This window comes from Erpetoichthys calabaricus, chromosome 5 (genome assembly GCF_900747795.2).
Source record: "Erpetoichthys calabaricus chromosome 5, fErpCal1.3, whole genome shotgun sequence".
Lineage (NCBI taxonomy): Eukaryota > Metazoa > Chordata > Cladistia > Polypteriformes > Polypteridae > Erpetoichthys > Erpetoichthys calabaricus.
Window position 1 is genome coordinate 1,039,002 of NC_041398.2, and position 27,955 is coordinate 1,066,956.

A 27,955-nucleotide genomic window follows, 5' to 3' on the forward strand; every position below is an offset into this window, starting at 1 on the left:
ATTCAAGTCGTTTTATCTCAGGATTTGTAAGACTTAATCACGTCTATTGAACAGACTCGTCTACTCCTGCACCCTACGATTAACACACGCAGATCCGAGTCACACAATTGGGTATAAGTGATGCCCTGATGCCAGTCCCGCTCAGACTCATTCCACTTAAGTACATAAGAGTGACCCCTGCAGCCTGTCACTCTCAGTGCCCCACACTGGCACTCACTGTCACCAGCACTAACAAATGTACAGATGTCTCTGAGACACATGAAGGCTCGTATAACATTTGGTTTTATGCCAGTTACCAACCAAGGGGGTCTCACTTCTGCCGCCGTTGCCCTTCTGTAGCCAGCAGACACACCACATGCACTTCAGATCAGGTCATCTACCTCAACCTCAGCATATTCAGACCTGGCCAGTACTTGGATTGGAGACCATCTAGGTAAAGCTTGGGTGTCTGCTAGAAGAGGTGTTGGTGAGGCCAATAGGGGGCTTACCCGGTGGTCTGAATGTGGATCCCAATGCCCCAGTGCAGTGACGAGGACACTGTGCTGTAGAAATCGTGCTGTCCTTCAGATTTCAATTTCAATTTTTATTCTTTATTGTCATGTGTACAAGTCCCATGTATAATGAAATGCTTGCTTGCATGTGCCCCCGCAGACAGTGAACATAAAGAAAAACAAACACACAATAAATAAATGAATATAAATAAGTAAATAAATCAAACCAGAATCCTAGGAACAGAGACAGTGGCAGAAGTACATGTGCAGGTAGCAGTGGAGGTGACACAAGGTTACTGATTGTTCACGAGTCTGACTGCAGTTGGGTAGAAGCTGTTCCTGAACATGGAGGTGTGTGTCTGAATGGACTTTAATGGCTTCCCTGATGGGAGGAGTGTGAAAAGTGATAGTGCAGGGTGGCTGGGGTCCCGCCTGATACGGGTCACTTTCCTGAGACAGCGTGTAGTGTGGATGTCATGGATCGCAGGGAGCTGTGTGCTCGTGATCTGCTGTGCTGTGTCCACCACCCGCTGTAGAGCTCTGCAGTCCTGAACTGAGCAGTTGCTGTACCAGGATGTGATGTGTCCTGTCAGGATGGACTCCACAGTACACCTGCAGAATCTGCACAGGGTTGTGGGGGACATCGGGCTTTACTCAGTCTCCTGAGGATGTAGAGGCGTTGTTGGGCTTTCTTGACTACTGCCGCAGTGTGACTTGACCATTTAAGGTCATCAGTGAAGGTGACTATGAGGAACCTAAAGCTGCTGACCTGCTCCACAGCCTCACCTCCGATGTACATGGGGCTGTGCTCTGTTGCCTGTTTGTGGAAATCCACAATCATAAAGATGCTTTGGCTAAATTGCCCTCCAAGGCCTTGTCACTGTGTCCCCCTAATCGTCCCCTCTCTCTCATTAGCTGTTTCTCTCACCACTTCACATCTAATAGCTCATGTGTGGTGAGCATACTGACACAAAAATGTCTGCCGTCACATCATCAGGTGGATGCTGCACATTAGTGGTGGTTGAAGTGGCTCCCCACTCACTGTGTTGAAGAGCTCTGAGTAGTCAGAAAAGCAATATAAAAATATAAAGAATTATTATTATTATTCAAGTGCTTCCTCTCAGCATTGATAACACCCTGGGCAAGAAAGCAGCAACTTCCAACATCTGGTGCCCTAATATTTACTTCAGTCACTCAAGAAATAAAGACAAGTATAGAAATGTCAAAGGAATGTGACATTTAATAATCTGGAATGAAATATAAGTGATCAGCGTGGACCTCAGCGTTATCATCTGCAGTGCACCACCTATTGGAATGTAATTCATGTATTAATAAAATGCATTATATTTACCATTCCAACAGATGGCACATTACAAACATCTGTAGTAATAGAATGTATGGAATGTTGGAATGACAAATAACAATGTGTATGTCTCTGTTATATACAACTTAGTATGGGATTTGTAAAATCCATGTTAATGTTTGAGATGTGCCATCTGTTGGAATGATGAATTTAACATGATGTCTCTGTTACACACCATTTGGTATTGGATTTGTAAAAGCAGTGTTAGTATTTGTGATGTACCATTTGCTGGAGTGACAAATGCAATTAATTTTATTACTACAAATGTTTGGGATGTGCCATCTGTTGGAATGAGAGAGACATAGGAACCGAATTGACGCACAAATTCACAGACACAGAGACACTTTTCCTTTTATTAAGGTGGAGAATGTTGACAATTTTCATTAGGGATCAATATGCTTTATTATTAGTTTTAGTGCTATTAGCTATGTAAAGTGTAGTCCTGAGGTAACTTTAAAAGGACACCATTTATTTGAGCAGAAGGGCCCTGGCCTGCCAGCCTTTTCACAGGCAGATGTTGTTTTGTGAACGCCGGTGCTGAGCCGCTCACTGACAGAAGACAAACAAACTGCAGGCCGGGCCTTTGGCTGTGTGAGTATTGGGCAGGCTCTTAGGCTGGCACATCAAACATAGAAGCACTTAATGGCATTTACATTTATGAGGGCTCAGTAATACTCTGGGCATTAACGTTATAATAAAACACGTTCTGATATCTACCTAGTCTGAGCTACTGTATATAGGGGTTAAGAGCTGATTATTGAAGGTTACGGACCTTTCACTGCACATCGATGTTTGTGAAGTTAGCAGCAGCTTAGCCCTGACAGACGAGTGACCGCCAAGAATGAACAGCACCGCTGTGTGCGTTTGCAGGCTTTTATATGAGACACCCAGATATACGTGAGATTAGCATTTAGGGTTATATGACAAGGTCTCTTTGTATGTCCTAATGATAATAAATAAAGTTACAGCAGAACATATTAGTTAGCTTATTTAATCAGTTATTAAACGCTTGTCTGTTTTCCTTCTTTCAAGGCCGAAGCTCCGTGTCGAGGCTGTCCGCAGTTTGGCCCTCATCAGTGAAGCTGCGCGATGCCGCTTACCGGCACAGTTCTCATTTATTTTAGCCTTACAGCAGTGTGGGTGCTCAACCTGTGGGGCGCGAGATATCTTTAAGGGGGTCGCGAAGAAAAATGGAAATCGAAGAAGAAGCTATCTATTAAAACAAACTCGTTTATTACAACTGTTTATGGTAGTAAAATCACACCGAGAATGTGGACCATCGGCTCTGTGGTATTCGTGTAACGGACCGCGTGTCGTGAAAGAGCCGAGTCTTTGTAGTGAACGAGAAGAGCCGAGTCCTGTCGGGGAGAGCCGAGTCTTCAGCCTCAGAGAATCCATGCAGGCAGTGGCGGGACTTTATTTTGATGGGCACACCACGAGGCCAATCACAAGGAAAGACAGACTAGGATCATACCATTATGTGAAAGAAGGAAGGGTGGTCAGACGCTCCGAAGACAGCGAGTGTAGTGGTACAGGCCAGGTACACAGAGCCACAGACAGACTGTCGGATTGAAATGCAAAGGCGTCGGGAAAAAGTGAAGAAAAGAGCGAAAAGTGAAAAAGAAGCAGCATCTGACTTCATTTTAATGATATTAGAGACTGCAAAGCTGAGTGCAGAATTTGTAAAATGAAAATATCCGTTAGAGCAGAGCAGAGTCAGCAGCAAACCTGCACAGACATCTAAGAAGCGCTCAGCTCGCCGTCTCTCCTCCTTCTGCCATCCACTGACCCGTAAAAAGTGTCCTGTTTTGAGTCAAGAACTTCTGCTGCATCATCCACTGTCTTGCCTAAAACTGCAGGTATATCACAGCCTTCTGTCACTCAAACAAAATAAGCACATTTATTCCTAAACAAATGACCACAGCCAGGCAGATAAGTGTCGACGAGGAGCTGCTAAAATGATAGCCCGTGACTGTCAGACATTTTCATTGTGGAGGACAAAGGATTTAAAACTTTTGTTCAGGCCTTAAACTCCATGTATGTTCTCCCAGTAGAAACTCCTCATCCCAAACAATTATTCCAGGACTATATAACACGGAGCGTGCATTGTGACGAGACAGGGTCTAAAAAGCTTCAGCAGTTTACCTGACAACTGACTGCCGGACATCCAGAACGACCTGCTCAGACGTGTCTGTCACTTGTCACTTTATTGGAAACTTTAAGATGACATCCTGCCTTCTTGGCTGTTGTGAGTTTACTGAGAGACGTACTGCAGAAAACCTGGCAGAGGAGCTGCTGAGAGTGACAACAGAGTGACAAGTAGACGAGCCAGTGTCGTGCTGTGTTACTGTATATATACTGTATGTCACGTGGAGAGGCCTGTCCGCCGTCAGCAGACATCAGAATTCAAGTGCAGTCCTCTCTCTCACCGTTAGGCGGCACTTCTGGAATCGCTAATATGTCACTTATTGTTTTAGAAATAAGACGTGATAGTATTCTTAGGAGTAGTTATAATATTTGTAATTTAATTTGTATTATTATAGAATTGAATAATTTAAAGTGCGGAATTATAATTATTAACAAAATTCATGAAATTTAATGAATAGCAAAGGAATGTTTGAATTTTACGTATATATTTTATCACATGGATTTTAATTTTAATGTGTCACATGTGTGACTGTTTATTTTAATGATAAAACAATATTAGCGATTCCCCATTCTGATCGAGACTTGAGCACTTCTGCAAATAGTGCACTCCCAAATTAAAATTTAGTGTTGTTGGGTGGATCTCAATCTGATTAAAAATCTAAAAAAGTGCATACAAACTTTAGGGGGGTTAGGGTTAATATGTAAAAATGGGGCACACATGGATAAAGGTTGAGAAACACTGCCTTCCAGCGGTGCTAGTAACCGTTAATTGAATTATTAATTTGGCAGTTCAGTTTTCTCATTCAGGTCCTCCTGATCCCAACTTAATTATAAAACTTGATAACCAAAAGGCCATCGATCTTTAACAGCTGAGGATTAGGACGTGAGAACGAAGAGAGGGCTAAGCAGGTGACACTCACCACCAGGTGTCCAGTATGTCCTTCGAGCCAAAGTGGTTGTTATGAGAAGACGGACTGGGAGGGAAATTTGTTATGAGAAGGTCTACTGGGAAGACGATTATTATGGGGCTGTCCGTGGGGGCAAAGGGCATTGTTATGAGAAGGTCTGCACCACCAGGTGATTGTTATGAGAAAAGTCATCAGTTTGAGAAACCCTGCAGTGAAGAGAGGACATTCTGTGATGAGAATTGTAATAAATTTGGGGCTCACCAAGCGCTCAGGGCTCACTTCATGAACTGAGACGGCTTTATGTGCTCTGTAATTGTTTCCTGTGCTGTGCAGTAAAGTCTGAATTCTGACTGCCTTTGCGAAGACTGCGCTGCTCGGAAGATTTCTCCACAAAAATAATAATACCAATAGAAGAAAAGTATAATAGAAAATGAAATGGATTGTTAAAGTCTGGATACAACCTTAGAATAATTAATGACAGTCAGCTGTGCCAAGGGTGGATGTTGTCCTGGATGACTTTTTCACTTTTTTTGTGTCATCCATAAGTTTGCATTCCCTGATGTATAGAAGAAGTGGACTCTCTCTGTCACATGTCTTGGTCTGTGACGTTGACTCCTTTGTCATCGTTCCTTTGTTTCTTCCACAGTCCTTCAGATGGCCATTAATGATGGTGATATTCCATGTGGGGGCTTCCAGGCATTATGACATTACATACATTTGATTGGCCAGCTGACCTTCTTAATGGACGACTCTGCTCAAATTCTTTGATTTTTTATGTTTCTGCACACTACTTTCTATTCCCAAGTTACAAACAAAACACAAACAGCTTTTGATTCTCTGGCATTCGTAAGAGGCTGATTTAGGTATGGGCAACTTGGGCATCTGCCTTGGGTGTCATCTGACTGGGGACTTCACGGGACACACAGACTAAAATATCTGGAATGGTGATTACAGCCTGAGTCGGTCATTAGGGGTGCCGTTTATGAAAGTTAAGGGGCACACACACCAGACACCAACTGATGTGCACTCCACAAAGTCTGCTACGTACAGAGAGGAACACCAGGTATGTACTGTAACTGAGGGGACATGTTCTTTGTTCATCGAGGCGGGCCACCACAATTGTTAAAGTCTAATACTAACTACCCTGCACCCAATGCCTGACTACCCTTTAATGAAAGTTAAGGGGTACGTACTTCGATCATCAAGTGTCACACACTCCGTCAAGTCCACGTTACGTACACAGTGGGTGCTAATTATGTAACAGAAAGAAAGTGTGCGTCAAATATCAAGAGGGACCACCACGGTCGTTGATGTCTAATACTCACTGCCCACTATGGACACTGCAGGGCACGACACCTAGGGCTCCAAATGGTCTTCTCCCAGCACTGCTTTCATTCTATTTTTCCTTTCCCAAGCTGTAAAAGTCTTTTGATTCTGTGCCATCCTCACTGTTTTCCATTCCCACTAACATTAAGTTATAAACCGACTGACGCATTAAAGTTCAAAATTACTGGTGCAAAGAATGTAAAAGTGAGAAGCGCTTTCAACGTGAATTGCCTGTGTAAACAAATCACTTTAAGAGTTTTATATATTCGGATCTTCCTGGTCCAAATGAGCAAAATTCAGATTTTATATAAGCAGTCTGTCATTTCAAAACATGACGATTTTACACTCCAGGACACGAGGTTTTCTCTTTAACATTTGACTTTCGAATATTAGCCTGACGTCACCGTCGCCTCGGCCTGCTCTGATGCACAGCATTTGGGTGTCAGCGGGTTTGTGAGAACATAAAGTTTATTTGACTCCTTTGTGAGCCCGTACAACATCAGTAATGGGGGGAGTGATGAAGATTATTAAATATCTGGAAGAGGTAACAACTGGAAAGAAGGAAGGAAAAGAAAGAGACTGACGGGTTTCATTTATACACTGATAAAAATGATTTGTTTGGGTGGTAAATATAATATACTGTATATAAAATGAGTAAAATTTATCCATCCATCCATCCATCCATTTTCCAACCCGCTGCTTTGAGTAAGTTACTTTTAATGTGAAAAATGCAATTATGGGTAAAATTCACAGTTACCCAATTTTTAACAGTACAAAATGCAGTTCATAAGATCATATTAAATTTTATTTAAAATAGTTCATACAATGTAGTAGAATAAGTAAAAACTTAATTCAAAAATCTAGTTACAGTTACTCAAATATGTAATGCTCGCTAGCGCATGCGCCTTAGTTGTGGTAGAACTTGGAAGATGCAGGAGGACATATTAATGAAACTTCTAGAATACAGTGGATTTTTCTAAATGAAGTGGCATTCAGCAATTGGAATTAAAGGTAAGATGTATTTGCTTCCATAAAAGAATAAAGGTTTCAGTTCATTCACAATTGCCGATGTATAACCGAGTAATTGTCGACTGTATTCATCAGAAGCCATCACATCTCCAATTTCCAGCTTCATAATCATTACTCTGTCTGACACTCTTTTCACCTGACAAAACACTCTTGACGTGCTGTTCCTTCAAAATAACTCCTACCCCATTTCTCCTCCCATCCACACCATGATAGAACAATATGAATCCACCTCAGATCCACCTGGCTTTACTCCCCTTCCATTTAGTCTCTTCACACACAATATATCAACCTTCCTTCTCTCCGTCATATCTGCTAACTCTCTCCCCTTACCAGTCATACTCCCAACATTCAAAGTTCTTACCCTCAGTTCCACTCTCTTTACCTTCCTCCACTCCTCCTGCCTCTGGACACGTCTCCCCCCTCTTCTTCTCCTTCTTCTTCTTCTTCGGCCAACAGTAGCCCAATTTCCGCCAGCACCCCGTTGACTAACAGTACTGGTGGTGGTCGTTGTTAACCTGGGGCTCGACTGATCTGGTATGGAAATTTGTATTGTTGTCTGCATATTGATTTGGCAAAATTTTACACCGGATGCTCTTCCTGACATAACCCTCCCCATTTATCCGGGCTTGGGATCAGCATGAAGAAACACACTGGCTTGTGCATCCCCTGTGGATGGGTTAGTGTCACATATTGTTCTGCTCCTGGCTATTCAGCAGCCCAAAATACTTTAGTGTAGGGGGTGCATCGGCTTCATCCGGTCCATAAACCATCTACCCTGGTCACTCCACATAGGAGTACAATCTGTAAAGCAGAGGGGCAGCTGAGAGCCCCTTAAAAGAAACATTCTAGCATCTCCTGGCCCTGCCCTTGGCCTTTGCCCTGGAGTTAACACCCATACCTTCCGTCCTACTTCTCCTTCAAACTGACTAGAAGAGGTGTGACTCTTGAGGTATGGGTGTGCGGAGGTGTGAAGGTATGGGTGTGCGGAGTTCACATATGGCCTGTCCTTCAGCTACTGTATGTGTATGTCTGGACTGCTTTGGTAAATGCCATTCATTTAAGCAGATATCTAAAGTCCCTGTTGGACACACATCTGTGACAAGCATTTCAGTATTTATTCTGACCTCCCATTCCTTGGGCCACTGACCTGTCATCCCCACGCTTAGCTTTTCTAATGAGTTTGCCTTAATCTAAAGTGACTTAGGTGTCCTAACTACTAAACTCATTGTTTGCCAGGCGGGGGGCACACACAGGTGACTCTCCTCCTGCATTTTGATGTTTCGAGAATGGTGTGGACCCAGTCGACAGACGATTATCCAGGTTAAATAATGCTTGTTTTAAAACTTTAGTCCAGCCTTTAAGATGATTGTGCCCAGTTAGTGTTTTAATTTGTTCTTTCAAATGGCCATTCATTCTCTCAATAAGTCCTGCTGCTTGATGGATGACAAGGAATATGCAAAGTCCACTGAATCCCAGCTCCTTGAGCCCACTCTTGTACGTCTCTCTCAGCAAAGTGGCTTCCTTGATCGCTTTGTATTTCTTCTGGCACTCCATATGCTTGGATCAAATGACTCAGTCCATTCAGTGTGGCTCTTTGGTTGGCTTTCATTGATGGCTAAGCTTGTAAGAGTTCGTAGTAAGTATCCACTGCAGTAAGGCACACTGTTGTTTGTTTTCTCATGGCGGTGGCCCAATGTAATCCACCTGTCAGATCTGTCCTGGTCCTGTTCCTCTCCGAAGTGTGCCAGTTGCCTTCTTCTGCAGGGGCCATTGTTTCACGTCTGTACATGTGGAACAATTGGTCACTATTTGTGTGACAATGTCTTTAGTGACTGGTGTACATCACTGAAGACACCATTGATATGTCTTTTCTGCTCCCACATGTCCAGATGTTTCATGAGCCCACCTTGCTAGAGATATTATTTAAAGTTTGATTACATTTACCTCAGCATGGTGACACAGTTCATCATCCTCTGCACAGGTCTCTTCCAGTTTGATTTTGAGAACAGCAGCTATTATATCAGCTTGTTGGTTATAAATCCTCTTGAGTGACACAACTGGGGCATGCGCATCTACATGGCCAATAAGGGTCTCCCCACATGTGCACACTGTCCAAAGCTGCTCCCACAATTCTTTACCACCCCATAATTCTCTCCCATGAATAGTGCAAACAGCCCTCCTCCACATTGTTATCCAAACTGTTAGTCGTTGAAAAACTGCCAACAATGGGGAAGCGTTGATGTTCTGTCAAGGCCATTGCTACAGCAATACGTTCAGCTCATTGGCTTGATTTTCCTGAAGGAAGGTCTCAGTGTGGGGCTGATAAGTTACTGCTCTCCAAAGTCTTTGTCCTCCTTCCTCAGTTGCTGACCCATCTGTGACCCAGCTGTTCTCCTGCTGCCCCCTTGTCAATTGATCACATGCTGGTGCTTCTTTAAATAGCGACTCCTCCATAGACAGAACAGGTGGTGTGTCATCTGGACTCTCATATATCAGAGCTCCCACCACGGCCCCTTGTAATGCACTGCTGTCTTTCCCTTCAAAGTGTGCTCTGACTACAGACTGATTTTAGGCAGCGCCTGCTCTCGCTCCCAGGCCATTGTCTCTAACCCACCCAGTAATAGACAAGTTAGTGTGTAACTTTACTGGAGCAGGACCTGTCTGTCTCTCTGTGTGTCAGAAGGGCCCAGTGTGCGGTAAGGAGCTGCTTTTCAAGGGGTCTGTCGGCTCCAAATGCCTATGGGAACTCTTTTACTGCCGGGCTTTTGCCTCAAACTCCATGTAGAAATATTGTTCTGCTCTGTGGCCTCAAGTTCAAAAGGCAAATTAGGTTTTAAAGGTCCCAGTCCTTGGTGTTGGACTGAGGCTTCTTTAGTTGCCTTAACAGCAGCTTGTTGTTTTTCTGTCCATTCAAACGGCACCATTTTCTTTACAACATCATGCATTGGTCTTAAAATCAGTCGCAAATGTGCACAAAAGCTCCCCAGAAACCCATTAGTCCCACAGATGATTGAGTTTATTTTTATTAGTTGATGCCCATAACTTATACAAAGAGTCAATGACTTTTTGGGGCACTCGTTTCTCTGATCCAACCCACATCATGCCCAGAAATCGGACTTCTCGTGCAGGTCCTTGGACTTTGTCCTTATTTACAGCCCATCCTCAGTGTACAATTTATCGCGTCTGGCTCAGTTTTGTCTTTTTCCCTCAGACATCATCTTCACTCTCAGAGTTACAGTACAAACAGCTCCATCCCATGTTTCTGGATTCCAATCATCTTGCATTATGGCTCATATTTTTATAGATGAAGTGAGGTCTTTTAACTCTTGTCTCCATCTTTTAGCCTGCAGTAAGCGTACTGCTAAAGCAATGCATTTATTCTCCGACTCGTCTGTACAGGACGTGACATTTTCCATCTACTCTTGAGCTGTAATTTGTTTCTCTTGTAAGTTTTCTATTTCTTGTTTAAGTTCCCCACATTCTATAACCATACTTTCGACTTTTAAGTCCGTCTCGCGTAATGCAGTTAACAGAAGCCCCCCCAATTCACCGGCAGCTATCTGTTCCTTCTTGTCCCGGCACTCTAACCCAAATTCCAAGACCGCCTCTTGTACTTTCATGGGATTAATGTCCCCTTCCAGTTCAGGCCAGGCTATTGGAGTGGTATAAGTATTAAATAACTCGGCCACAGGAGTCCATGACTGCGCACGTGACCATCATGGTATCCTCAGTACCTGACCGAGACCCTCTGTGCTGACACTATCAGAAGTGTATCTTTTAAATATGCGATACATTATAAATATTATGTGGTTAGTAAGTTAGTAAGTTAGCCCCAATCCTGCCGATTATGCCAGTCGTGTCTAGCATTGGGCACTAGCTCCCTGGGAATGAGTTCTTTAGTAATGTTACTTAAACTGAAACTATACTCCTCAAAAAAAATGAAAGTTATACTTTATAATCTAAATATCGCATCAAGTCAATGAAACATCTGAGCTATTGATCTGCTTAGTGAAGTAGCAGAGGGGCTTGTTCATCAGTTTCAGCTGCTTTGGTGCACTAGAGGGGCAACTATAAGAGAGACGACCACCAAAACAGGAATGAATGGTTTAACAGGAGGAGGGAGGCCACTGACATTTGTCCCTTCTCATCTGTTTTGTCATTCGTTTCACATTTGGCTACGGTCGAGGTAGTCCAACTTCTCCATCAATACGTGGCATTGCCAGAAGGTTTGCTGTGTCTCCCAGCACAATCTCAAGGGCATGGAGGAGATTCCAGGAGACAGACAGGCAGTTCCTTTAGGAGAGCTGGACAGGGCTCCTCGCAGAAGGTCCTTAACCCATTAGCAGGACCCACCGGTATCTGCTCCTTTGGGCAAAGAGGAACAGGATGAGCACTGGCAGAGCCTACAAAATGACTTCCAGCAGGCAGGCCACTAGTGTGAATGTCTCTGACCAAACAATCAGAAACAGACTTCATGAGGTTGGCCTGAGGGCCCGATGTCCTCTAGTGGGCACCGTGGAGCTCGATTGGCATTTGCCATAGAATAACAGAATTGGCAGGTCCACCGCTGGCGCCCTGTGCTTTTCACAGATGACAACAGGAAAACCCTGAGCACATGTGACATATGTGAAAGGGTCTGGAGAAGCCATGGAAAACGTTATGCTGCCTATGACATCGTTCAGCATGACCGGTTTGGTAGGGTGTCAGTGATGGTCTGGGGAGGCATGTCCATGGAGGGATGCACAGACCTCTACAGGCTAGACAACAACAACTTGACTGCCATTAGGTATCGGGATGAAATCTTTGGACCCAAGGTCAGACCCTGTGCTGGTTTCTTCTGGTGCACAACAATACCCAGCCTTATGTGATGAGATGATGAAGGAATTCATCCCATTGACTAGTCCCCTCCTTCCCCCCACGCTCACTTGCCTGACCTCAATCCAATACAACATCTCTGGGTGGGACGACATGTTTCAGTCCATTCGACACCTCACCCTGTCCAGGAGCTCAGTGATGCCCTGGTCCAGATATGGGAGGAGATCCCCCAGGACACCATCTGTCGTCTCATTAGGAGCATGCCTCCCACCCCCTCGACATTGTCAGGCATGTATATAAGCACATGGGGTCATACAAACTACTGAGTATGATTTGGAGTTACTGCAATGAAATATCAGCTAAATGGACTCGCCTGCCTGCTACCGTATCATTTTTTCCTTTCGTTCCTCACACATCACCACGTCACTCCATAACAGTACAGGTAGCCAGCAGGATTTTTTTCCCATTGAGATCTGATGTGTTTTCAAAGTGTTCCTTTCATTTTTTGTCCCCCATCCATTTATTCCAGGGGTGTCCCGGCCGTCCATCACAATAGATATAATACAAAAAGCTGATACCCCTCCCTTAGTGATACCACAGTAAGAAATCACATAGGAGAAATAACTTAGCTTTGTTTAATGTCAGCTTACGCTGCATAACAGACGAGGGAGGCAATGACAGAACCCAGTCCGGGAGTCGGAGTCCGAGGTGTAGAGTCCGTCAACATCATCGGTGCAGTTGAAGCATTTTCAGGATCAGATGACGATATCTCCTATCAGTCCATCGGCTTCACAGGTGTGCCGGGCAATGTTCCAAGGCTTTATACTCTTTCTTCACATGCAGGGCCTCCTTAGGTGAACATGCACTTCCAAACACATCAATGGAGCTCACACTAGGATAAAGTTCCATGCTAGCATAAACAGATAGAAATAGTACACAGCATCTGCACGCTGTCCAGTTGTGCCAGTCTGTCTTATGTCACTCGGCTTGTCTAGCAGTTCTATGTGCTGAACCCCTGTGCTTAATGTGGCTCTGTGTCAGCTGTGCATGTGAACAGAAAGAAGCCGATTTATAAGACAGATTTGTGACAGAGTATACTTATACTTACTGCGCTACACTTTGTTAGCATTGAGGTTTATTAATTGCAACTCTTCTGGCAGGACGTCTATATACCTAAAAGGATTTGCATATGTAAAATATTTCCACATTTTGGACTTTAAGGTCCTATTGAATCATTTGACTATACATACTCTTACATTACTGTTCGGGCAAAAAGTTAAATATTGTTCTGTTTTAGTAGTTTTTACACCAGTGTGTTATGAAATTCTCTGCCTTGGTCTGTCTGTAGTTTCTTAGGAACTCCACTCTGTCTAAAAATCAAACTAATACCCCAAGAACCTTCTGTTCCTGTCTTGGCCTTTAATGGCACAACCCAAACATATTTTGAGAGCACATCGATACACGTGAGGATACATTTATATCCATCATTGAATTTTGAGTAATAAGACATCTCTACCAAATCTGCTGGCCACTGGTCATCGACCATTGAGACAATTGTTCTGTTTCTCCTGAACCTCAGCCCTGCTGGTTTGTGCCCAGTGTAGGTATGTCATCCACTCATCCACTCCAACACATCTTTTCACTTGACATTTTCTGCACAACCGCCACACTGTGGTCACCTAGGACTAGGATGCCTTCTCTGCCCCATAGATGACTTACCTTGCATCCTCACAGGCTCAAAGTTGTCCTCGGCTACCAAAGCTGGACGGCTCTTCTGAGATGACAACTAAGATGGCCGCTCCTCTCCGACTACAGCTAAGATGGCTGCCCACTTCCATTCAGACGACAGCCAAAGTGCCCGCTGCTTATCAAACCACACACAGCAGGTACAGACGAGAGGGTTGGACTTCAGCTAAATAGGCGACATCATGAGGGGTTACAGGAAATGTACGGTGGAGAGGGACTTGCACCGGTCAAATTACTGATCATTATTGAAGCTGTTTAATACTACTTAGATAGATACAGTTAGGTCCATAAATATTTGGACAGAGACAACTTTTTTCTGATTTTGGTTCTGTACATTACCACAATGAATTTTAAATGAAACAACTCTGATGCAGTAGAAGTGCAGACTTTCAGCTTTAATTCAGTGGGGTGAACAAAACGATTGCATAAAAATGTGAGGCAACTAAAGCATTTCTTGAACACAATCCCTTCTTTTCAGGGGCTCAAAAGTAATTGGACAATTGACTCTTTGGCTATTTCATGGGCAGGTGTGGTCAAGTCCATCGTTATGTCCTTATCAATTAAGCAGATAAAAGGCCTGGAGTTGATTTGAGGTGTGGTGCTTGCATGTGGAAGATTTTGTTGTGAACAGACAACATGCGGTCAAAGGAGCTCTCCATGCAGGTGACAGAAGCCATCCTTAAGCTGCGAAAACAGAAAAAACCCATCCGAGAAATTGCTCCAATATTACGAGTGGCAAAATCTACAGTTTGGTACATCCTGAGAAAGAAAGCAAGCACTGGTGAACTCAGCAACGCAAAAAGACCTGGACGTCCACGGAAGACAACAGTGGTGAATTATTGCAGAATCATTTCCATGGTGAAGAGAAACCCCTTCACAACAGCCAACCAAGTGAACAACACTCTCCAGGGAGTAGGCAGGCGTCTCGATATCCAAGTCTACCATAAAGAGAAGACTGCATGAAAGTAAATCCAGAGGGTGCACTGCAAGGTGCAAGCCACTCATAAGCCTCAAGAATAGAAAGGCTAGATTGGACTTTGCTAAAGAACATCTAAAAAAGCCAGCACAGTTCTGGACAAACATTCTTTGGACAGATGAAACCAAGATCAACCTCTACCAGAATGATGGCAAGAAAAAAGTATGGAGAAGGCGTGGAACAGCTCATTATCCAAAGCATAGCACATCATCTGTAAAACACGGTGGAGGGAGGCAGTGTGATGGCTTGGGTGTGCATGGCTGCCAGTGGCACTGGGACACTAGTGTTTATTGATGATGTGACACAGGACAGAAGCAGCTGAATGAATTCTGAGGTGTTCAGAGACATACAGTCTGCTCAAATCCAGCAAAATGCAGTCAAATTGATTGGGCGGCGTTTCATGATACAGATGGACAATGACCCAAAACATACAGCCAAAGCAACCCAGGAGTTTATTAAAGCAAAGAATTGGAAAATTCTAGAATGGCCAAGTCAGTCACCTGATCTTAACCCAACTGAGCAGGCATTTCACTTGTTGAAGACTAAACTTCAGACAGAAAGGCCCACAAACAAACAGCAACTGAAAGCCGTTGCAGTAAAGGCCTGGCAGAGCATTAAAAAGGAGGAAACCCAACCACTGGTGATGTCCAGGAGTTCAAGACTTCAGGCTGTCATTGCCAGCAAAGGGTTTTCAACCAAGGATTAGAAATGAACATTTTATTTCCAGTTATTTCATTTGTCCAATTACTTTTGAGCCCCTGAAATGAAGGGATTGTGTTCAAAAAATGCTTTAGTTGCCTCACATTTTTATGCAATCGTTTTGTTCACCCCACTGAATTAAAGATGAAAGTCTGCACTTCAACTGCATCCGAGTTGTTTCATTTCAAATTCATTGTGGTCATGTACAGAACCAAAATTAGAGAAAAGTTGTCTCTGTCCAAATATTTATGGACCTAAATGTAGATAGATAGATAGATAGATAGATAGATAGATAGATAGATAGATAGATAGATAGATAGATAGATAACTGTATAAAGGTACAGATTTGGAAATTAAATAAACTACAGTAGTTTGAAACTATTTAACGTATATGAAAAGCAGTTTATTACTTATTGTTAAAGAACAAAGTATATTTTGCTAGTGACAGAATTAAAGGTTAACAGAGCAGAATACACAATTGGAACGGAGACCTACTGTATAGCCACATACATACAACACAAACTGAGCATGTATTCTTCAGTTCATGCAATGGATAAATATTTGCCTGTTTGTGTAATAAAACTAGAAAAAAGAGCACTACATAAGCAATTGAAGCAATGTGAGTGATAAACAATAAAGTTTAACGATTAACGTTTGATTGATTTAAACATGACTAAAAAGAAAACATAACAAAAAAGTTTCAAAGAAAGGACCAATAATGGCGGTGGTCTCCCAAAGGTGACCGTAGTTCAGATCTCAAGTCCTCCCTGGCCAAAGCCTGCATGTTCCCTCCATGTCCATGTGGGTTTCCTCCCGGTGCTCCGTCTTCCTGCCACACTCCATTGGCTGTTGTGAGTGGGCTCACCCTGCGATGGGCTGGCGTCCTGTCCAGTGATTGTTCCTGCGTTGCCCCTGACTCTTGCTAGGACTGTGCTCTACCATGATGCCTGTTAATTCTGTATTAATGATATGTCACACATGATTAGTTTGCTTAATGGAAATTTCCAGCTATAACGTTCACGCATTTGAGTGTATAGTAAGAAGGTAACGGTGTCTCTTAACATTACTGTTCTCGTGAGGTATGTCTGAAACAGGGCGATGCTAATAAGCTTTTTTATGTTCAGTAAAATTTAACACTTGAGGAAACAAAACTTGTTTAGCAGCCTTTTGAAACAATAACTTTTTTCGGCAAGGTGCCTAGAAATCATTTACGTTCATTTAAAATGCTTAGATAGCATAAGTCTGAGACTAAAAGACATTTCTGCTTACAGCGATCGTCGCTTCAGCTGGGCAGTTCATCCTTGCAGTGGGCGTGTCGAGAAAGAAACCGTGGGCGTGGTGTTGTGGGCATTCCGTCAATGACGTAGTAGCTACTGTATCTACCGCGTGCTGCAGTTGCTCTCTGTTTGTTCGTATGAGAGCCTCGTGCTCAGACTTCTTCACGGCCATAAGATCAAACAAAGATACGGAAGGTGAGACAAAGTCGAACGTGGGGATCACGTACGGGTGGGAATGCCAGTAGTGACGAAGACCGCGACATGCTGAGTGGCTTTAAATTTGAGGAGGTGCCCGACGCCGCGTAGTTCGCTTTTAAGTGTGGGGATTGAGCGATACGTGGAGGAGGAGGCGGCACAGCAAATCACACCATCACCAGTTTATTGTGGATGATGGGGGTCGCGCAATTTTTAGCTGGTGCTACGTTAATTTATTTTCTGGTCACTGTCCCGTGAAATGTAATGCTACATCTGACTTGGCGGAGGCGCGTTAAGTTTTGATTAGTGACGGGCTGCTCGATACTGACTTGACGACACCGCGTCGAGCACGCTAGCGTCATGACGTTATTGATATCTGCGCAGTCAGCAGCCGATTGGTCAGACCCTCATCAGCTGATCTCCTTTGGCTCACAGCGTTAAAGCAGTTGGCCCTGCTGCAGCTGTAAGGTGTGCTGAGGCGAGTTTAAATCATGAGGCCCGGCCCAAAGTTAAAAGAAAGGACTTGTCTGTAAGTTAACAAATACGTTTAGGGGACATTATGAACGATTCACATGGGGCACCTCGTTACTTGCTGTAGAATCGTGGCCACCTAGAATCTGTAATAAATTAATAAACATATTTTGCGTAAGGCAGCACGTATTATAACAATCCAGCGTCACCTCGTGTCGATCATATCAGAGAGGCTAAGAAACGCTTCACCAAGCCGACTTGTATCTGCGCACGACACTCCTCATTAAACGTTTTTACTACTCAGTGATTCCCAGATCTGTAGCTGATTTGTATTATTGATTTCCAAAAAACAATGTGAGTAAAAGCGAGCTCTGCATAACTAATCACAACTGTCTTTAAAACTGAAAGTCAAAGGGAACTTTATTGTCATCTTAGCCATATGCAAGTATACAGATAGACGAAATTGCGAAGTGCAATCATCTGCAATTTAGGGAAAGCCTCGGGATTTCTGCGTTAATGAGATAAAAATGTTGTAAAGAAACTGCGAATTCATCCAGAGGTGGACATAAAGATCACTCAAGTACTGGCAAGAAGGAGCAGCTGGATAAGCACATCTGCAGCCAAACGTTCAAAAAAGCACCTGACTTTGTCAGCAACATCCTTTCCTTCTGAATGCATCTCATCAAAGGGGGGTAAATAAGTAGTCTTCTGAAGTGCAGCACAACAAAGTAAATCATTGATGGAAATAGAATTCTTGACAGACTAAGCTGTTGTCGTTTCTGTTTTCTTAAACCATCTTCAGTCCCACAATCCCCCGCAGTCTCTGACACGTTTAACGTTCTCTGCTCCTCACCTGTCGTGTTACCCAAAGCATCAACACGGAGTTTCATTCAAGGCTTTACCGTCCGTCCTGTTATACAAATAAAATAGATAGATAGATACTTTATTAATTCCAAGGGGAAATTCACATATGACACATATGTCCTCTACACACGTGTTCAATAATAATAATAATAGTAAACTGGCAGGAAGGACAAAAAGAAAAAGCTCAAGATGGTAATATTTATGAGAAGAGCCCTCATGGCATCAGGGTGAGGAGGTGCCTTGTCTCCCGTTACGTGAGCTCGTCTGCCGCCCCTCACTTACACTGACACGCGTTACACTTGGGGGTGGGGGATGCAATGGAGAATACCGATAATGTACACCTTCAGAAGTGGAATAAATCGACTGTACACTGAAGCATTCCTTTGCCAAATGTAAAATAAAAAGGAGAACATTTCAGATAAATGAAGAGTTTTGTTAATTATAAACAATGCAGCATAACTATTATATATGTTGCTACTCTTTCATGTATTCTCACCAAATTTTGCATATCTAAATGGAAATGACTATGGGTAATGTGTTTATAATAATTCTGATTAAAATGCACTGTCAAAATATTTTAATGAACAATCTGAGACACATTGGAGTTTAGTAAATATCAAAAAGCGTGTGCGCTGTCATTTAGGACACAATGCATTGTTAACGTCACGCACTCTCTACTGACGCGATGTCACGAAAACTTACAGCCTCCTTGATTTCTGACATTATGATTAGTTGTCAATATCATATAAATAAAGTCATTTTAAGAAGATGACAAGTCTGCTATCAGTTCAATAAACGCTCCATTTAAAATGTTTGCATATACAGAATATAAAACAGAATCTCAATGAAGTGGGACTCGCGAGTAGTAACGAATAATATGTGACACTGAGAAATTATAATTCATAATAACGGGAACAAGTAAATAATATGACTTCCTAAAATGGACACTGTAAACGTAGGCATTTCAATAAATAATTTAGGAGGCTTGTGTGTGCATTTCAATTTCGATTTAAGAGCTCAGTAAGCCACCTGTTGTACTAAACGGCAGCTCAAACAGCACTTAACAGTAAATAGTCTAACAACTCAATATAAGACAATGAAACGAAGAGGCCGCGCCGCATAAGATAATGAAGGCTCACGCTGTCCTGCTGCGTGTTTGGAAGGCGCTGATTGGCTGAAACTGTTTACAGCGAATTGTCCCAAGATGGAAGTGCTGTATGGCGATCAGAAACGAAAAGACACATTTAGGCATACTGGACAGTAGTTTATGTTTATCTACAATACAAATTCAGTACAACACCAGGGTCTCCAAACACTCAAATATGAAGCTTATTACGTTTTACAGTGAAACTCTTTACATACATAATATAATTAGGGGCGTTTGCCCCATGGCTGACATGTCTGACATGTGCACAATAAATTGGTTTAATTGATACAAGAGTATCAGTGTTGTATTCTCCTAATGAAGACAAATTATATTTATATACTATATGTTGTACGGTTCTGAAAAAAAAATTAAGCGTTGCATAAAAAGGTTGCCTGCTTTATCTAATCTTTTTATATATAAAGTTGATATCTGACAATATATCTTTGACAAAATGTATCAGACAAAGGAAATCACAGCAATCCACAATAACAATAATGAATTGTTAGCAACTACCTGAATTGTCGTTTCAGGCCGTCATTTAACAACATCAACTGAAGTGTGTATTGTCGATACGAATTGCAAAATATAACTAGAGAGTTGAGCGTCAGAGAGACTCTCACAATATCGATCTCAATGCCTTCGAGTGTGTTGAACCTTCACAAAGCCTCCTTTACCTGCTCAGGTCTGCTCAGCACTTCGACCGCCTTGACGGTTCATTAGCCAGTGCGCATGTCTGCTTGGTGTTTCAACTCTTTATTCATGAGCTCCGTTTGAAGTACATGAGGCATCAGCAGAGTTCAAAAACTCGAGAAAATTTCCAGGCGAAATGAATGTTTGTGGATGATCAATACATTTTAAATGATTGTGCCCGATAATATAGTTAGTGACAAGAAACAAAACGATAAATTATACCTCATACAAATGCCGACTTGTAGGATGCATGATGCTGCATAGAAGAGCTTCAGTAATATGAGGACACCTCTCTCTCTCTGTCTAATACTCACTTCTTATAGCATGAAGCGAGGAAGGGATATTAATGTTTTCATGCAACACTCAACGTTCGTCATATAGTATACATCCATCCATCCATCCATCCATTGTCTCCTGCTTATCCGAGGTCGGGTCGCGGGGGCAGCAGCTTGAGCAGAGATGCCCAGACTTCCCTCTCCCCGGCCACTTCTTCTAGCTCTTCCGGGAGAATCCCAAGGCGTTCCCAGGCCAGTCGAGAGACATAGTCCCTCCAACGTGTCCTGGGTCTTCCCTGGGGCCTCCTCCCAGTTGGACGTGCCCGGAACACCTCACCAGGGAGGCGTCCAGGAGGCATCCTGATCAGATGCCCGAGCCACCTCATCTGACTCCTCTCGATGCGGAGGAGCAGCGGCTCTACTCTGAGCCCCTCCCGGATGACTGAGCTTCTCACCCTATCTTTAAGGGAAAGCCCAGACACCCAGCGGAGGAAACTCATTTCAGCCGCTTGTATTCGCGATCTCGTTCTTTCGGTCACTACCCATAGTTCATGACCATAGGTGAGGGTAGGAACATAGATCGACTGGTAAATTGAGAGCTTCGCCTTGCGGCTCAGCTCCTTTTTCACCACGACAGACCGATGCAGCGCCCGCATTACTGCGGATGCCGCACCGATCCGCCTGTCGATCTCACGCTCCATTCTTCCCTCACTCGTGAACAAGATCCCGAGATACTTGAACTCCTCCACTTGAGGCAGGATCTCGCTACCAACCCTGAGAGGGCACTCCACCCTTTTCCGGCTGAGGACCATGGTCTCGGATTTGGAGGTGCTGATTCTCATCCCAGCCGCTTCACACTCGGCTGCGAACCGATCCAGAGAGAGCTGAAGATCACGGCCTGATGAAGCAAACAGGACAACATCATCTGCAACAAGCAGTGACCCAATCCTGAGCCCACCAAACCGGACCCCCTCAACGCCCTGGCTGCGCCTAGAAATTCTGTCCATAAAAGTTATGAACAGAATCGGTGACAAAGGGCAGCCCTGGCGGAGTCCAACTCTCACTGGAAACGGGTTCGACTTACTGCCGGCAATGCGGACCAAGCTCTGGCACCGATCGTACAGGGACCGAACAGCCCTTATCAGGGGGGCCGGTACCCCATACTCTCGGAGTACCCCCCACAGGATTCCCCGAGGGACACGGTCGAATGCTTTTTCCAAGTCCACAAAACACATGTAGACTGGTTGGGCAAACTCCCATGCACCCTCCAGGACCCTGCTAAGGGTATAGAGCTGGTCCACTGTTCCGCGACCAGGACGAAAACCACACTGTTCCTCCTGAATCCGAGGTTCGACTATCCGACGGACCCTTCTCTCCAGGACCCCTGAATAGACTTTTCCAGGGAGGCTGAGGAGTGTGATCCCTCTGTAGTTGGAACACACCCTCCGATCCCCCTTCTTAAAGAGGGGGATCACCACCCCTGTCTGCCAATCCAGAGGCACTGTCCCTGATGTCCATGCGATGTTGCAGAGGCGTGTCAACCAAGACAGTCCTACAACATCCAGAGCCTTGAGGAACTCCGGGCGTATCTCATCCACCCCCGGGGCCCTGCCACCAAGGAGTTTTTTGACCACCTCGGTGACCTCAGTCCCAGAGATGGGGGAGCCCACCTCTGAGTCCCCAGGCTCTGCTTCCTCATTGGAAGGCATGTTATTGGGATTGAGGAGGTCTTCCAAGTACTCCCCCCACCGACCCACAACGTCCCGAGTCGAGGTCAGCAGCGCACCATCCCCACCATATACAGTGTTGACACTGCACTGCTTCCCCTTCCTGAGACGCCGGATGGTGGACCAGAATCTCCTCGAAGCCGTCCGAAAGTCGTTCTCCATGGCCTCCCCAAACTCCTCCCACGCCCGAGTTTTTGCCTCAGCAACCACCAAAGCCGCATTCCGCTTGGCCTACCGGTACCTATTAGCTGCCTCCAGGGTCCCACAGGACAAAAGGGTCCTGTAGGACTCCTTCTTCAGCTTGAATGCATCCTTCACCACTGGTGTCCACCAACGGGTTCGGGGATTGCCGCCACGACAGGCACCGACCACCTTACGGCCACAGCTCCGGTCAGCCGCCTCAACAATAGAGGCACGGAACATGGGCCCATTCGGACTCAATGTCCCCCACCTCCCTCGGGACATGGTCGAAGTTCTGCTGGAGGTGGGAGTTGAAACTACTTCTGACAGGGGGCTCTGCCAGACGTTCCCAGCAGACCCTCACAACACGTTTGGGCCTACCACGCCTGACCGGCATCCTCCCCCACCATCAAAGCCAACTCACCACCAGGTGGTGATCAGGTTGACAGCTCCGCCCCTCTCTTCACCCGAGTGTCCAAGACATTGTGGCCGCAAGTCCGACGACACGACCACAAAGTCGATCATCGAACTGAAGCCTAGGGTGTCCTGGTGCCAAGTGCACATATGAACACCCTATGCTTGAACATGGTGTTCGTTATGGACAATCCGTGACGAGCACAGAAGTCCAATAACAAAACACCGCTCGGGTTCAGATCGGGGTGCCATTCCTCCCAATCACGCCCTTCCAGGTCTCACTGTCATTGCCCATGTGAGCATTGAAGTCTCCCAGCAGAACGAGGGAGTCCCCAGGAGGTATGCCCTCTAGCACCCCCCTCCAGGGACTCCAAAAAGGGTGGGTACTCCGAACTGCTGTTCGGTGCATACGCACAAACAACAGTTAGGACCCGTCCCCCCACCCGAAGGCGAAGGGAGGCTACCCTCTCGTCCACCGGGGTAAACCCCAATGTACAGGCTCCAAGTCGGGGGGCAATAAGTATACCCACACCCGCTCGGCACCTCTCACCGGGGGCAACTCCAGAGTGGCACAGAGTCCAGCCCCTCTCAAGGAGATTGGTTCCAGAGTCCAAGCTGTGCGTCGAGGTGAGTCCGAATATATCTAGCCGGAACCTCTCAACTTCGCGCACAAGCTCAGGCTCCTTCCCCTTCAGAGAGGTGACATTCCACGTCCCAAGAGCCAGCTTCTGTAGCCGAGGATCGGACCGCCTTCGGCCACCACCCAACTCACACTGCACCCGACCTCCTTGGCCCCTCCTTCTATAGTATACATTTATATATAATTGTTTTTATATTCATTATATACATACATACATACAGGATATACATCCACTCTACTAAAAACAGTAGTGGTGCAGCGGTAGCATTGCCATCCCATAATATTATGCGTGGTTTTGGGTCCATCGAGTGTGAATTGTGTTCTTTTTTTTTTTTCTTCGTTCAACAGAAAATTCCACCATGGACCGACAGCGAGCAAGGCGAGCTACAAAGTGGGGTTGGATCGCCATAAGTGGCCAAGGGACACACACCCCTAGTAAAGATATCAAATGTAAAAGTGCATCTTGCTTTATGTTTTTAACAAAACAAATTATTTGTGTGACAATTTCAACTGTTATTGGTGTTGTTGATGATGGATTTAGGGGATAACAATTTTAAATATTAAATTAATCAGGTGAAATATGTTCTTACTTTGAGTTTTGGGAGGGTGGGGGGGGGGGCTACACGGTAAATGTGTTAGTGAACTTAAATAACAATACAACACCTTTGATGTTAGCCACACACTTTTTCTTCTTCTCTCCCATAAAACACAACCGTCATGAGTAACCTCCTACAAACCCACTCTCTTCAAACCCTGAATGTCCTACTCCCAGTCGGGATGCAGTCCCATAATCCCACAAATAGGAGCACATATATAAGATATAGAATATAACAACTTAACAGAATGAAGCTCCCGATGCGCAGTTCAAGTCCAGCCAGGATATCCAACAAAGCCCTAAATATGACGGCTTTAATAGACCTACCATTGCTGTGTCCAAACATGATGGTGCCGTGTAGATAAAGTGTTGTCATATCTACATGGTGGCACTGAAATGTATGCAAATCCCCTTTAATGAAGGTCTGCAGTGCACTTTGATCACATCTGAATTGTTTGATTTGTAATTTTAAACTGTAAGGCAAAGGAGGAAATCAAGAAAAATGTGTCTTTGACCCTAATCTTATGGAGGCCACTGTAACCCTGAAGTCTGCTCATTATTTTTACTGACTTTATAAAGTTAATTCTCCCGTTTTTATTTTTACAGGGCTTTCCCATTTCACTTGGCCATACACTGAGGTGTCTAATGGCCTCCAGCTCAGGGCTGTCCATGTGAGAAGTGAATCTGAGTAGAGAAGGGCAGACACTTAAAGAGAGAGAAGAGTTTACCACAGAGCATGGCCTCTGCCAAAGAAAATGGCGTGGATGAAAGAACGGTGGACATCAAAGTAGAGGACTGTGAGTGGCTCACACCAGAGGATGTGCATGTGAAGTTGGAGGATCATGAAGAAAGAATTTCAGTTTTTAAAGTGGAGGAGGAGTGCAAGGGGATGACTGCTGCCATTAAAACTGAGGATTTGAATGATTTCTCCGTTGGTCTTGAACTTCAAAAGCATGAAACTGAGGATATTTTCAAGCAAGATGCCTGTGAAGAATCTCCATCCAGTTCACAACCCTGGTCCACTAATACGGGACAACTGGCTATGCAGGAGAATTCTACAGAGCTGAAATCAGAGTTGTCAGAGTCTGAAGAGAAAATCCCTGAGGGAAATGGGAGAGAAGGAGAAGAGTCACCTGGGAGTGCTGGAATAAGTGAGTAATGTGATTAAATATAAAAGAAAGAGAGCATTTGTAAATTCTAACAGTGGGTGCTTTGATGTTTTTGAAGATTGAAATGAGAGTGGAAAACACAGTTAATTAAACTTGGATAAGACCACCTGCTCGGGTCCATGATAACAAACAATAGGTTACCTAATAAATAATAAATTAGAAAAACTTGGGTGAATAAGGAAAAATCTAAAATGTTGAGCACATGACTTGAACATCATGAAGCTTTAGCTGAAGCATGTGACGTATGTCACAGAAGAGGTTCAGAAGAGCCCTGACGCTGTCATAGGCCAACTATGCATCATGTTCAATGAGAATATTAAAAGTCATATTTTGCTAAAGACATGTATACAGTATTTCTTAAATTGTGTTGCAGTTAAGGTAGAAATGTCCACAAAAGGAAATAAATAAGTAAGAATAAAATCCTAACCCCTGTGCAGAAAATAAGAGTGAATTTGCTCAAGCCAGTGCTCACCTAATATGTAGCTCATCTTTCTAATGGTAATCTCGTGCACTTTGACATTAACAGTGACCAGAGCTACCTGTACGAGCCATGATGACATTCAGGGGGTCTCAGGGTCTTCTTTCAGCATCTTGTGTTCTGCTGTCAGCCTGAACTTTGACACCAGAACACCTGAACAATAAAGCAGCTGTGCTAAACACTGTGCCCCCCTAACACAGGCGGATATATTTGTGTGTTTATTTTTAGTCCAGATTAGGTTCTAGAGGATGTAAATATCATCACATACATTACAATTAAGAAGAGAAAACCCAAATTCAGACACATTATTGGGTAGGAAGGCTCTGATCGGAGTCTTTAGAGCTGATATTGAACGCTTATTCCATTCCATTAGGATCTGCTGATATTGATAATAATACCGTTTTTTTTTTTCAGAATAATAAATGTATTTTTAGCCATGCATGAACTTCACATTCCGTAATAAAGTGCTATGGCATACAGCATACACAAAGAACATTTACCCATAATGCACACATAATGGAACTAAAACAAGCTGAACAAAACAAAAGGCCTGTCTTAATCTTACTCCACATTTCTAATCAAATAAAATGTTCAATTAGATATTTGTAGCCGTCGACTACGACAGGAAGAAAATGAGACAGTCTTGGTGAACGTTTCAGGTTCTTATCTAAGAATATAAGCATCTCTGTATGTTCTGAGGACAGTCTTGTCCTCCTGTCATCCACGACGTGTGCTGCCGTACTGAACAGACCCTCGCTGTCCCCACTCGTATAAGGAGGGCACAGGTAGGATGACGGCTTTTATTGGTCCTCCACAAAGCCAGTGGCCCAGCATCTCTTGTGGTATGAGGTTCACAGAGATAAAGATTCACCTCTGATGCTGTTGACTCAAATATCGTTTCTATCTTTATTGGCAATTTCTTCATGTATTCTGCAGTTCTGTTGGCGAGGAGTTTCTTTGGATCTCTCGGCTGTCGTCTGTCGCTCCGAGTGCGTCTGTGTGGTCGAGACACCGGCACTGAGCAGTTTATGTGTTTGAGATTTGCAATCATCTGTGATATACGTGTCCTTGTACCATTGTTTAATTTGGGGAAAAATCATTATGATAATAATATCTGTTGCAGAATTCGTAACTGTATAGTGACTATTCACACGCAATGGTTATTATGCGTAATTAGTATTATTTTATTTAGGTCTAAAAACTACCATTCTACCCAACAAGCCAATAAGAGGGCTGATTACAATTTCTAACTGATCAACGTCCACTTGATAACGATTTATATTTATATACCACCTCAGTAAAACTCTGCATCCCTTTCCTCCCATCTACCTACACATTCACTGAAAGGTTAATTAAAGGGATTTTAGTCAAAACATCTATGTATCAGTCAACAAACACTCACTGGCAGATGGAATCGTGGATCTAAATGATCTAGACGGTAACATCTGTCCAGGCTTACAAATTCCACTGTTTTTGTGTCACAGTAAGTCTTTGGTGTTCTTGCTGTCAGTATTATAATGTTGAGTTTTTTATGTGCTGTCATTATTGGAGGCCGAGTGAGAGTAGGCGACTGAGCTAGACTAAGCGTGATGGTTGTCTCAGCGTTTGAACAGCTAGTTCTTCACACCAGTCTCTTTTGTGTTGACTTCTTAGATGCTGAATAAGGTTTGTATTATTGAAAGTGTTAGCAGAGAATCCTCCATCACTGACTTCTCTTTACACAAATACTACAACAGCAAATTTGTTATCTCTTGTAGGAAGGCAATAAAACTGTTAGACTGGCAAGGATATTTTTCTGTATTTTGGTAATGTTAGAACTTTGACTTGCATGCTTTTCATCCTTCAAGATCAGCTAATTTTCTGCGTCATGTGAAAACTGGCTGATTTTGATTTGTGATCAATTGATCAGCTCAGGCCTGTCTTTCACATATGAGAGAAAGATGGAGAAATTGAACAGACAGCAGCAGAACATGTAAAGACCACACATGGAGTGGCCAGACCATAAATGGCATCTCAGTGTGCCACCACTTTACTTGTACTCTTTCATTTATTTCAAAAGGTGGGTAGTGCTTAAGAATTTGGAAATCAAACCCTGAAGTTGCAATTTCAAATTCAGCTATTAACACCATGGGACCACATGGAAGTCACATGACCTTCCTGTGATCCAGTTGGAAAAACAAGAGAAATGTAACCAATTGCATCTCAAATGTTGTAAGTTGCCTTGGATTAAGGTGTCAGGAAAAAAATAGTTAAAATGTTTTTTTGTTTTTTCAGACTTACAGAAGAATGGCAGCTTCTCTCCACCTTCATTTGGTCAGCCCGCTCTTCAATA

The 27,955-nt window shown here is 43.8% G+C and overlaps 1 protein-coding gene across 1 annotated transcript in view; it reads left to right on the plus strand.

Annotated features, from left to right (window-relative positions):
* LOC114651545 (gastrula zinc finger protein XlCGF57.1-like) overlaps positions 1–27,955 on the plus strand; it is a 458,276-nt gene that overhangs the window by 289,324 nt on the left and 140,997 nt on the right. The window lies entirely within an intron of this gene.